This window comes from Castor canadensis, chromosome 4 (genome assembly GCF_047511655.1).
Source record: "Castor canadensis chromosome 4, mCasCan1.hap1v2, whole genome shotgun sequence".
Taxonomy (NCBI): domain Eukaryota; kingdom Metazoa; phylum Chordata; class Mammalia; order Rodentia; family Castoridae; genus Castor; species Castor canadensis.
Genome location: NC_133389.1, coordinates 127,979,808 through 127,990,746, shown reverse-complemented (window position 1 = coordinate 127,990,746; position 10,939 = coordinate 127,979,808). Strand labels below are relative to the sequence as shown.

The 10,939-nt window shown below is 39.3% G+C and overlaps 1 protein-coding gene across 1 annotated transcript in view; it reads left to right on the top strand.

Annotated features, from left to right (window-relative positions):
• The first annotated feature begins 5,376 nt into the window (after positions 1-5,376).
• Positions 5,377-10,939, top strand: part of Atf2 (activating transcription factor 2) — an 83,658-nt gene continuing 78,095 nt past the window's right edge. The window contains exon 1 of the mRNA XM_074071139.1: positions 5,377-5,535. The gene's annotated coding sequence lies outside the window, so the exon portion shown is untranslated. The remainder of the gene's footprint in view (positions 5,536-10,939) is intronic.

The following is a 10,939-nucleotide window of genomic DNA, read 5'->3' as shown; positions in this document are numbered from 1 at the left end:
GGCAAAGACTCCTTCGAGGACCTATGGTTGTTGTCAAGGGCTGCTTTTCAAAAACAGCATTTTGTCAGCAATTTCCAGCCATGGAGATTGCATTTCTTACAGTCGAGTTCCAACATTTGTTTCTTCAAATAGCTACATAGGCTATTTGTCAGATGCTGGACATCTCAACATCACTCCCTCAAGATTTGTAAAGGTGTGCAGCACACACAATTTTCCCACCTCTCTAGAGCTACCAAAAATATCTGCTACCTTCAAGGTTTCTGAAATTATATAAAAAGAGAAAACTTATAACATTGCATGTTATCACACCCATGCTCTATTTTCATCATAGTATTTAACACTTTAAATATCTTATTGTTTATATCATTGCTGTATCCCTCACCACCACAAGTATCTCCTTAATGGACTTCATATTCTTTATAGTTGTAGCCTCAGAGCCAGGAGCAGTGCCTAGGATGTTCAAATTTAATAAATACTGATGCCTTATGAGTAAAGACAGCATTTGTTTGACAGTTGACCTAAGAGGTTGTGTCCAAGGTAAGAAGGCTATTCGGAAGAGCAGTGTGATAGTCTATGGACCCCGGAAGTTCCACATGACTGACCAAAGAGAGTTCTCTCTGTTTCTGGCATAAAGAATCCATGGCTTTGGTATAATATGGGCCTCAGACTGACCAAAAGACTTATGGGGAATCATGAGGGTAGACACTGGAATGGCAGATAAAACTACACTAGAAATGGTTCCATCTACACTTTTATCGATAACTGAAGACTGTATGGAGAACAGAATATAGTGATAACAATTCTTTTTTCTAATGAGACATAAGAGGAGGCACTGGTATTAAGGATGCAAACAAGGCCTTTAAATTCCATTTTATCTCTCTGGGTTGGTCTTATAGGCTAACTGGTATGACTTGAAGATAAACACAGTCCTTAATTTTTTCCCACAATGTCACACATCATTAGTCATAAATTCTTCAGAGGAACTAGGCTTTAGGTTGCAGAGTGGACATTCCTATACTTGACATGTTCTGAATAGAAATTTCCATGATGAGGACGGTGCAAAGAGTTAAATAAAACAGGCCATTTCAAGAATGTATAGGAAAACCTTGGCCTGTCTGAGGATGGGAAAGAAAATCTGCCATAATTATAGAACCAACGGAAAAATCAATTGAAACGTCTAGGCCCATGCTGTTCTCATCGGCCAGATATCATATCCTGCCTCCACCCCTTTCACATCACAAACACCCTTCTTAATCCCACCAGTAAAGTTCTAGCTAATTCAGCTGTATTGTCCTGCATCCTAAGGATACCATGAAAACGTGGAAGCTGTTTCTCTGAGCTGAGACTAGTTGTGCACTAGTGGAGTGACTCAAGTGGTAGAGTGCCTGTCTAGTAAGTGTGAGGTCCTGAGTTCAAGCCCCAGTGCTGCCAAAAAAAAAAAAAAAAGAATGTTGAGACAAATTGTGCAAGGCAGACATAAGAGAGCTTGGAGTATTCCATTCCAAGCTTGGTTTAGTTCTGTGTTTACACACAAAAACTATGCTTTATAAATTGAATATCCCCCTCCTCAGCAGGGTATTAGAATTTTAATAAGCAATAACAGATTAATGGATTAATGGATTAACAGCCATATCACACTTCTAAACAAGGCTGAACTACCACATTTCATGGCATTTGGAAGGTTTAAGAGCATTTAAAGGCAACAATTGCCAGGCATCGGTGGCTCACACCTGTAATCATAACTACTTGGGAGGTTAAGGTCTAGAGGACTGAAGTTCAAGGCCAGCCTGAGCAAAGAGTTCATGAGACCCCCCCGCCCCCATTTCCAAAATAACCAGAGCAAAATGGACTGGAGGTATGGCTCAAGCAGTAGAGGGCCTGCTTTGCAAGCATGAAGCCCTGAGTTCAAACCCATCCCATCAAAAAAAAAAAAAAAAAAAGCAACCATTGGTTCCTGTGGCATTTAATAAGAAGCATTTTTGTGATAGAAATGAGTTTTCTTCAAATAGCTTTTTCATCCATTAAGGCATACTAAACCCAGAAGTCATGGGTTTTTTTTTTCTTATAAACTTCTTTATTGGTTAATATACATTTTGCACTTAGGAACAGGTATAAACTCTGACATTTGAAACATCCATCAGAAAAGAATGTTCCTAAGACACTTACCCAAGAGGGTATCAATACACACTCACATGAGGACATTTCAAATAGATCAGAAAGCACACGCAAAAAAAACATGAAATAGCCAGGTGCCGTGGCTAGTGCCTATAATCCTAGCTACTCAGGAGGCCCAGATTGACTGCCTAGCAAACATGAGGCCCTGAGTGCAAACCCCATACAGCCAAAAACAAACAAAAAACACATGAAATAAAATGAAATGCATATGTACAGACTGACCATCATTTCATGCTATTCTTTTTTCTTTTTTTTGCAGTACTGGGGTTTGAACTCAGGACCCACACCTTGAGCTACTCCACCAGCCCTTTTTTGTGATGGATCTGTTTGAGATAGGGTCTCGAAAACTATTTGCCCAGGGCTGATTTTGAACCATGATCCTCCTGATCTCTGCCTCCTGAGTAGCTATGATTCCAGGCGTGAGCCACCATCGCCCCGGCATCATGCTGCATTCTTAAAGAAGATTCACCAGACTAACTCTCCTAGAGAGTAACTGGGTATATACATTTATGGAACAATAAGACGAGCAAATAAGGGGTCCAGAAGTTTCCTGCATTTCTAAAGAGAAGCCTGCAGAGAATTTTAGGACCATTGGAGATATCTGAGGAATGAGGAAGCAAGAAAGAAAATTAGCACAGCATTTTATGAGGGTATAGACAGTGAGACTTACAGATTCATGGGATCGAAACTAAAAATGGTAACTGCACTTATTTGGCTTTTCTCCATTTGTAGAAAAGCTATAGCAAAAAAGAATTGTAGAACGAGAAGTATGTGCATAAAGTAAGGCCACTTGTTTACTGTCACCTGCCAGCATACGTAAGTTTCTACCTGTTTTGTTTTTTAAATAAATTTTTATTAGGATATATTCATGATATGGGGGGGATTTCATAGTTACAATTCTGATTAGACTTATATTGTACATTAATTACATGGCCCCATTGTCTCTTCCCCTCAGCCCCCTCCACCTGTTTTTTTTTGATCACCTTTATTTTTAGACATACCTTCTCTTTAAAAAGCTTGCTAAAACTGAATTGCAAAACAGATCAGAGTACTATTCATATTACCCAATGATTTCTCTCTTGTGTAAAAGAGAGAAACTATATAAAATAATATATATATTATTTTATATATAAAACTATATAAAATAATATGTTCCTTTGGTACATTGTGTAGATTACTAACTACCTGATAGAAAATTTTAATGCCAAAACTACTGCTAATTGAAATGAAAACGAATCAAACTGGAGTAATGATTTCAATTTGTTTGAAATGCATTCACATTTAGTCTTTTTTGTCACGTTAGATATTTTGTCAGCTAGAGAGAAGCATCATTTTAGTGACTTTTCTAGACCTAACCATTTGTGATGGTGTCAGTCACACGTTTTTGTCCATCATCATTTTAACCATCAGTAACCTGAGTAGTTGAAGTTTTGTGACACAGTGTTACATTACACTAACACTACTGCACTGTCACTGATACCACAGAATGGTGCTTTCATTTTAACTTAAAAACTAAACAGTTAATAATTTGGCTTCTTTTAGATTTCTCCAGTAATTAAAATCGGCTTTAAAAGAAGATTGAATTGGCTCACATACATGTATACAGGCCAGTAACCTATTAAAAGGTCCAGTGCCATTACAATTAATTTCACTTTCATGTCAGACATCATTATTGAATGGCAAGTTCATTAACTTAAACAATTTTAGCTTCGTCTTGGTGTGGAAAGACTTAAAGTGTACTTTATGTAAACACATAAATTGCATTCATAATTTTGTTATAGGCTAGAATTCAGCATTTAACAAATGGAAATACATAACACTGCGGGGGGGGGGGAGAGACTTGCTCTTTTTTGAGTAATTGGTACAAATGTTCACAGCCCTTGATTCATACTTTTCAAGTTGTGCCCATTTACTGGACAACCAATATCCCTAATATTAATGCTGAAATCTTCACGTTGTAAAGAGAATCGTGAGGTTATATTAAGAAATACTTTCAGCATTGTCCTTTCTGTGTTAAGGAGTGTGCCTGTCAGTTGCAAAGCTGTAATGATGGTCTCTTTTGTCCTTAATCAAATGATCTTTCTCCTTGCCCGTTTTTCAAAAGCTGCTTTCAAACTTAACAGACATTTCTTTGGCGTTGAAACAACCTGCTAAGCAGCAGGATAGGATTGTGGAAGAGTGACATTTCTATGTCATATTCTAATTTGGCATTCTTTGGTCCTCTCTAAAAAACCTTAATATGGGATCGTTGAAGTTTTAAAGAATTGAAATTTTCTCTACTGAAATTGACATATTTTTATCTGTAACCAAGTAAAGGAAAATTGATAAATTAGTACATGCCACAATATGGAGGGCTTCCTGTTAGAAACAAGTCATTGCATTGTTTTAAATTATGGTGATACAGTGGAAGATGTATTTCCTTTTCCAACACAATCATAGGTAGTACCACACACAGTACTTGGTGCTGGGAAAAGAGAAGCCTTGAAGAGTCAAGCCTTTAGCTTCGTAAAATCTGAACAAGAGCCATTCGGAGAAAAGGCTTTTTATTTTTTCTTTTATATTAAGACCGGACTTATCTTGCTTTTCTTCTTTGTATGTGTAGGTGGTGCGGGGAGTAAATACCGGTAAATTACCCGCCTCCCAAACCTTAACAAGCTCCCCACCTCTAGCTTCCGGGTAGCGGGAGGGTGGATTTAGGAACGCGGCTCCATCCCTATGAGGGCAGGGAAATAATAGCAGCGGAAATTCCCGTCTCCCGGGGCCGGGCTCGGAGGCCATCCCGCTCTCTGAGCAGCCACTCGCAGCCTTCCCAAGACTCACCTTTCTTCCCTTCACACCTCCTACCCCTCCCGCGCCCTCTCCCGCCACTTGCTCTCGCGCCTCTGCCCGCCTCCAGCTGGCTGCCAATCACAGCTTTCCGCAGCAACCTAGCTAGAGACAACGGTGCTTTGGCCCTCTGGTCCCGCCTTCCCCAGAATTGCTTCCCGCCCTTCCAACTCTTTGTCCAATCATCAGCGCTCGAGTGCTCTTTGGTTCTCGCCCTCGTGGACTCAACCTCCTGAAGACCCGCCCCCCTCCTTAAGCCTGACGGAATCACCTGACCCGGAGGCGCTCCCTCTGAAGGAAGGCAAGAAGGGGCGTGTGCGTGGAGGGGAGGGGCGCAAGAAGAAAGGAGGGATGCCGGGAGTGGGGCGGGGACAAGGGTTGTCAGTCCAATCTCGCGAGACGAGACGGAAGCCTGTGGGAGCCCGTGGCCTTTAAAGTACGGTTCAGCCCTTTCCTCCAGGAGGAGTTTGTAAACACGGCTGTGAGCGGGGCTCGCGGGTGGCAGAAAGGATCATGAACTAGTGACCTGGGAAGGTGAGTAGTGATGGGGAGAAGTCCGCAGGACTGGAGCCTGTAGGGATACCGAGAAAGAAGGCGCTAACATGGCGACGTTGCTCTGCATCGTCCCCACCCCCTCTTTCTACCCCTTCGGGCTCTCTTGCCGCGGACCCTAGCCCTCTGGGCGACTGTGGCTGTGCTGCGGCCTCGAGCAGCGTCCGCTTGAGGAGCCACCGGCCGCGGGACCGTTAGGTAACGCGTTCCTTGTTCCGGCCCCTCCCTCTCGCGCGCTTTCCTAACCCAGAGTGAAAAGGAATAACGGCTCGCCTTAGACCCCTCCCTCCGCTTCATCGTCCCCTTTGCGGTCACTTCAGAGGGCCGGGGCCGCGCTCGGGCCCGCCCAGTTCTCGGGAGACTCTCCCCTCAGCCCTTCGTTTGGGCCGGAAGAGGGCCGGTTCTGGTCCTCCCACCCAGGACTCAAGCGATTGAGGACCCTGGGTGTGACGGTGGCGGGGAGTAGGGTTCGGAAGCGCGGCGGAAAATATGATCAGGGTCTGTGACTTGGGTGGCACCGGATGGAACGAGCTGTATGGGAACCTGGAAGCTGGAGGTGTCGGCCTGCTCTGTCCTTTCTGCCACCCTCGCTCTCCCGCCAACCCCCCACGTTTTCCAGGTGGGGCGGGGTGAGGTGTGGGTGCAGATTGACTCGTGTTTCCTCCCTTTTTTTTTTTTTTTAACCTCCCTGGGTGGACTAGGGAAATGATCAGTGCCTTTTATCAATGCCCTAGGGAATAGGGCTGTGTGTGTGTGTGTGTGTGTGTGTGTGTGTGTGTGTGTGTGTGTGTGAAAGAGAGTGTGTTGTACGCTTGCTCTTTGAACACAAACGAGGAGGAGGAGCTGGGGACTATTTTTGTGCCTCATAGATACTATACAATTGTTTTTTCTTAATGAAGAGTCCTAAAACTGGTGAAGCCAAGAGTAAAACTTAACCATGAATATGATGGAGTTACAGGGATTACACCTGATGGACCTTAGACCTATTGACTAATCCCTAAATTATAATGTGAAAGTTACAGTTTCTTTAGGATTACAAATTATGGAGACAGTCACAGTACATACATATAATACATACATTTGAACTCAGAACAAACACCGACTGTTTTTCTGAGCAGAATTTTTGTCCTGTTGAAGAAATTCTTAACCACTGGCATTGCCATTGTCAGTAATAACCATTTGAGAAGTACTCTTTAGTAGCCAAATGGCCTTGGTCAGTTACACCAAAATTGTGATGAGAAAGCTGTTTATAAAAGCTTGTTAAAAAGTCATCTCTAGAAGGTTATGTACCCTGAAATATAAACACAAAAGCGATTTTGTATGTAAATTTTTTTCAGTGACTTGAGGAATCTCCTGTAATAAATTTTTTCAAGACTATTTGAACATTCTTTTAAAATATGTTTTAAAAATATTGATACTCTTCTACAAGTCAAGAAAGAATTAGGACAGTATATGGATCCTTAATCCATCCATAATTAATAGTTAGCTTCCCAATTTTTGTAAAATTATTCCTAAGAATCTTACAAGTTTCCAAACGATGTGTATCCGGTCTTCCTAAACTACATTTAATCTTGCTTTGAGGATTCTATTTACATTAGTTCCCCGCCTCCTCGGCAGTTTGAACTTGGGGTTTGCTTAGTAGGTAGGTGCTCTGCCGCTTGAGCCACGCCTCCAAGCCCTTTTTACTCTGGTTATTTTTTAAATAGGGTGTCCCCTCTTCCCTTCCTCGCAGGCCTGGACTTAAGTCTTCCTATGCTTCCCACTGTAACTGAGATGACAGGCACTCGCCACTGGGCCCAGAATTTTCTGTCCCAAGGCCTAGAACCCCAATCCTCCTGATTTCAGCTTCCCACTATAGCTGGTATGACAGGCACACGCCATCCGCCCAGCTGTTGGTTGAGGTGGGGGCCTCTAAATTTTTGCCCTGGAATCCTCTAGATCTCAGCCTCCCCAATCGCTAGGATTACAGGTGTGAGCCACCAGCCTCCAGCTCTGCCATTACATTTTTTTTTTAAACATGTTAAAATGTAATAGTGTAGTAATTGAGGACTTGGTTGTTTTGTATCTTATTTGTCAGAAAGGAGCTTTTAATGACTTGTGTATTTAAGGTACATAATACCCTCGGTAGATCTGATTGCATTTCCTGGAAAATCCTTTTTTAATACCTTAATAGGATGTTTATTTTGTATTGGATGCATTATATTACCATCTATTAAATACATAACCCAGAAATTTTTGTGTTTACTTTTTTATTTGGCATATTTCCTTTTTAAAATAAGATTATTTTAGCTCTTTAACAAATAATTGAAGGAGTGCTTTTGATTGGTAGTCAGGATTTATAAACTATGAGTATTGTTTGAAAATTATATGCTATCCATCGAACATCTGCTACCTGTAACTAATGTTAACTCAAGAAATTACATTTTTTCTACCTGTATTCTTTCTATTTTTGAAAACTTGGGTTTTAATGACTTATGTATACTCTGCTAGCCAATTAAATTGCTACATCAAGTAAATTACATCATGCATCCTATTTCCACTCATTTTGTCCTTAATATGAAGCGTGTCTATAAGCTGGTGTTTCTTTCTCTTGTTGAAATGCCCTTAGAAAAGATAAAGTTCCTTATTTAAAACCAGAACCTCCCTTGTTTAAAACCCGAAGAAGAATAATTTGGTATTCAGCTGATCCCTATAAAAATTAATGCATATCATATTTGTTATACTAGTCCCTGTATTGAAATGTATCCTAGAAAAACCACTTTGCATTATTATAGTCTAGCTTAATTTAATATTTTGTGTTTCTCTTATATTCACACTTATTCCTTGAGGCTAAGAACTTGCCTGAGATGCTGTGTGTTCTCTGTGTGTGTGTGTATATGGTGCTGGAGATTGAACCCAGGGTTTCACCCATGCTAGCTAAGGGCTCTACTACTGAGCCACAATCTCAGCTCCTCTGTATGTAATTTTTAATGTTGAGGTAGTATTTTATAGCTATGAGAAATTCCCCTCAAAACATTTTATTTCCTTTGTTCTGTCCCTCGAAGTTAAAGTTATAATAAGGTATAAATTCATAGGAAATTAAGGAAGTTCATCATCAATAATTATAAATACTTTCTATACATTTTTTTTTCTTTTTGGCAGTACTGGGGTTTGAATTCCGGGCTTTACACTTACTAGACAGCCACTCTTACGCTTGAGCCATTTTGCCAGCCCAGTATACATGTTTTATATTATAAATATATGAAATATATAATTATAAATCCAAGTGTATTTATTATATATGACTTTTTGTTTATATTTGTTGGCAGCCTTGAACCTGGCATTTTAATTTTCATTTTAAAGTAGATTTAGTGATGTTTATTTTGGCATTTTGGCAGTGGTTGTAAGGTGATTAAAAACTTTGGGGGGGCATGTAAATAACACACTTTTTGGTCTAGGTGTATTCACCCAGGTGTGTGTTTTATAGCTTAACAAAGGTAGTGCTTTTCAACCATTTATTATTTTTGCCTAAATACCCAAGAAATAAAAAATACTTGCAACATAGTAATGACTTATTCTCAACAAGATTGGTAGAAAAATCTGGGCACTAGTGGCTCACATCTGTAATCCTAGCTACTTGGGAGACTGAGATTGGGAGGATCTTGGTTTGCCTAATGGAGCTTCCGTTCTATTTTTATAGCTTTATTCTTCCAATTTCATAGTTTTGTTTCATCTAATTTTATTTTTTGAGGTAGCTTGCTTTATTTATTGGACACTTGTTAGAGAGTGTTAGGAATAACTCCAATTTTGCCATACTAACAAATATTTTCATTATTTTCTATTTTGTGCATATGTGCTGTATTTTTTGTAGAATTTACAATATCATAGATATTTTATTTTACTTTTCTAGCATTGTATTTTCCCATGTCATATAACCTTTGTAATATTTTATGGTTATGTCTCAGCTAATCAAATCACTTTTTAAATTTCCTTAACTTTTTTTTTTTTTTTTTTTTTTTTTATGGTACTGGGGTTTGAACTCAGGGCTTCACACTTGCTAGGCAGGTGCTCTACCATTTAAGCCACTTTTTTTTTTGTGTTAGGTGTTTTTGAGATAGGGTCTTGCAAACTATTTGTGTGGGCCAACTTTGAACCTGAGCTCTGCCATCTGAGTAACTAGGGTTACAGCCCTGAGCCATCAGTGCCTGCAAATTTCCTTAACTTTAAATGCCCCAAAGGAAAAGAATTGCTTTTAATTTTTGTCATTTTAACATTGATTTTAACATCTCTGTGCATATATATTTCTTCTTTTGACTTGGTTCCATAGGATACTAACCTTAACTGGGATTCCTGGTCAAAGGATGTAAATGTTTCTACAGTGTCAGGTTTTTGCTTCCCCCACTAAAAGTGTTGAGCAAGTTTACACGGTCAGAGAGTATGAATGCTGTAGCTTTGCCACAGTTTTGCAGTTGTGATTATTAATAAAATGTGATTATTTGATTGAGAGTTTTAATGGGAATAGGTTATATAATTTAATGGGAATAGGTTATATCATTTAAAATTATTTAGTTGACCATATAATTTTGTAATTATCTAACAGTGCTCTATGTGCTGGCACAAATAATGGTATATTTCATATTTTCTGTCATTTCACTAACTTTGTTCTCTTAAAGTTTACTGAAACTTTTGACAGCCTAAAAGCAATAATTCTTAAATTTTATGCAGTTTTACAGTTTTCTCATTGAGTACATTATACTGGTTTGTTTGAACTTAACTCCTTTGTGAGCTACAGATTTTATAGGAGTTCTGTCTTATAAGTTTGTCATTTTTAATCACTAAGTTTCACAATGATAAATTCATTTCAATGTAGATAACTTCAAATAATGTGTGTGCAACAGCCAAATTGGCTTGTTTTTGTTTCTTTGGTATCTTCTGGCACATAAGTGTTTTAGGATAGTTAGGAGCCAGATTGATTGTATCACTTATGAGCTGTGTTATAATGTGGACAAATTAGATGTTTCTTTATGCCTCAGTTTCCTTTAAGATGAATAACACTTTTTAACTTACAGCCTTGTTTTAAGCATTCAAATAATGTATGTACTGTGTTTAAAATTGTGTTAGGAACTTAAGTCCTTGGTACGTGATGTGTAATTATTGTTAAAGTTCAGTCAGAAATAATAATCTAGCACAGCCCTTTAAGACATGATTATGATGTGACTTGAAGTCAGTACAGCAACCATCTATTTGGTAGCTTTGGCAACAAAGTTGGGTTTTCCCTAGGAGCTTGTAATTTGTGATAGAGTTTACTTACTACCTTAGAATTTTCATAAATCCATTTGAGAGAATGTCATACATATTTTGTTTTGTATGCCTCCCTTTTCTGCAAGTCAGACTTTTCTACATCAAA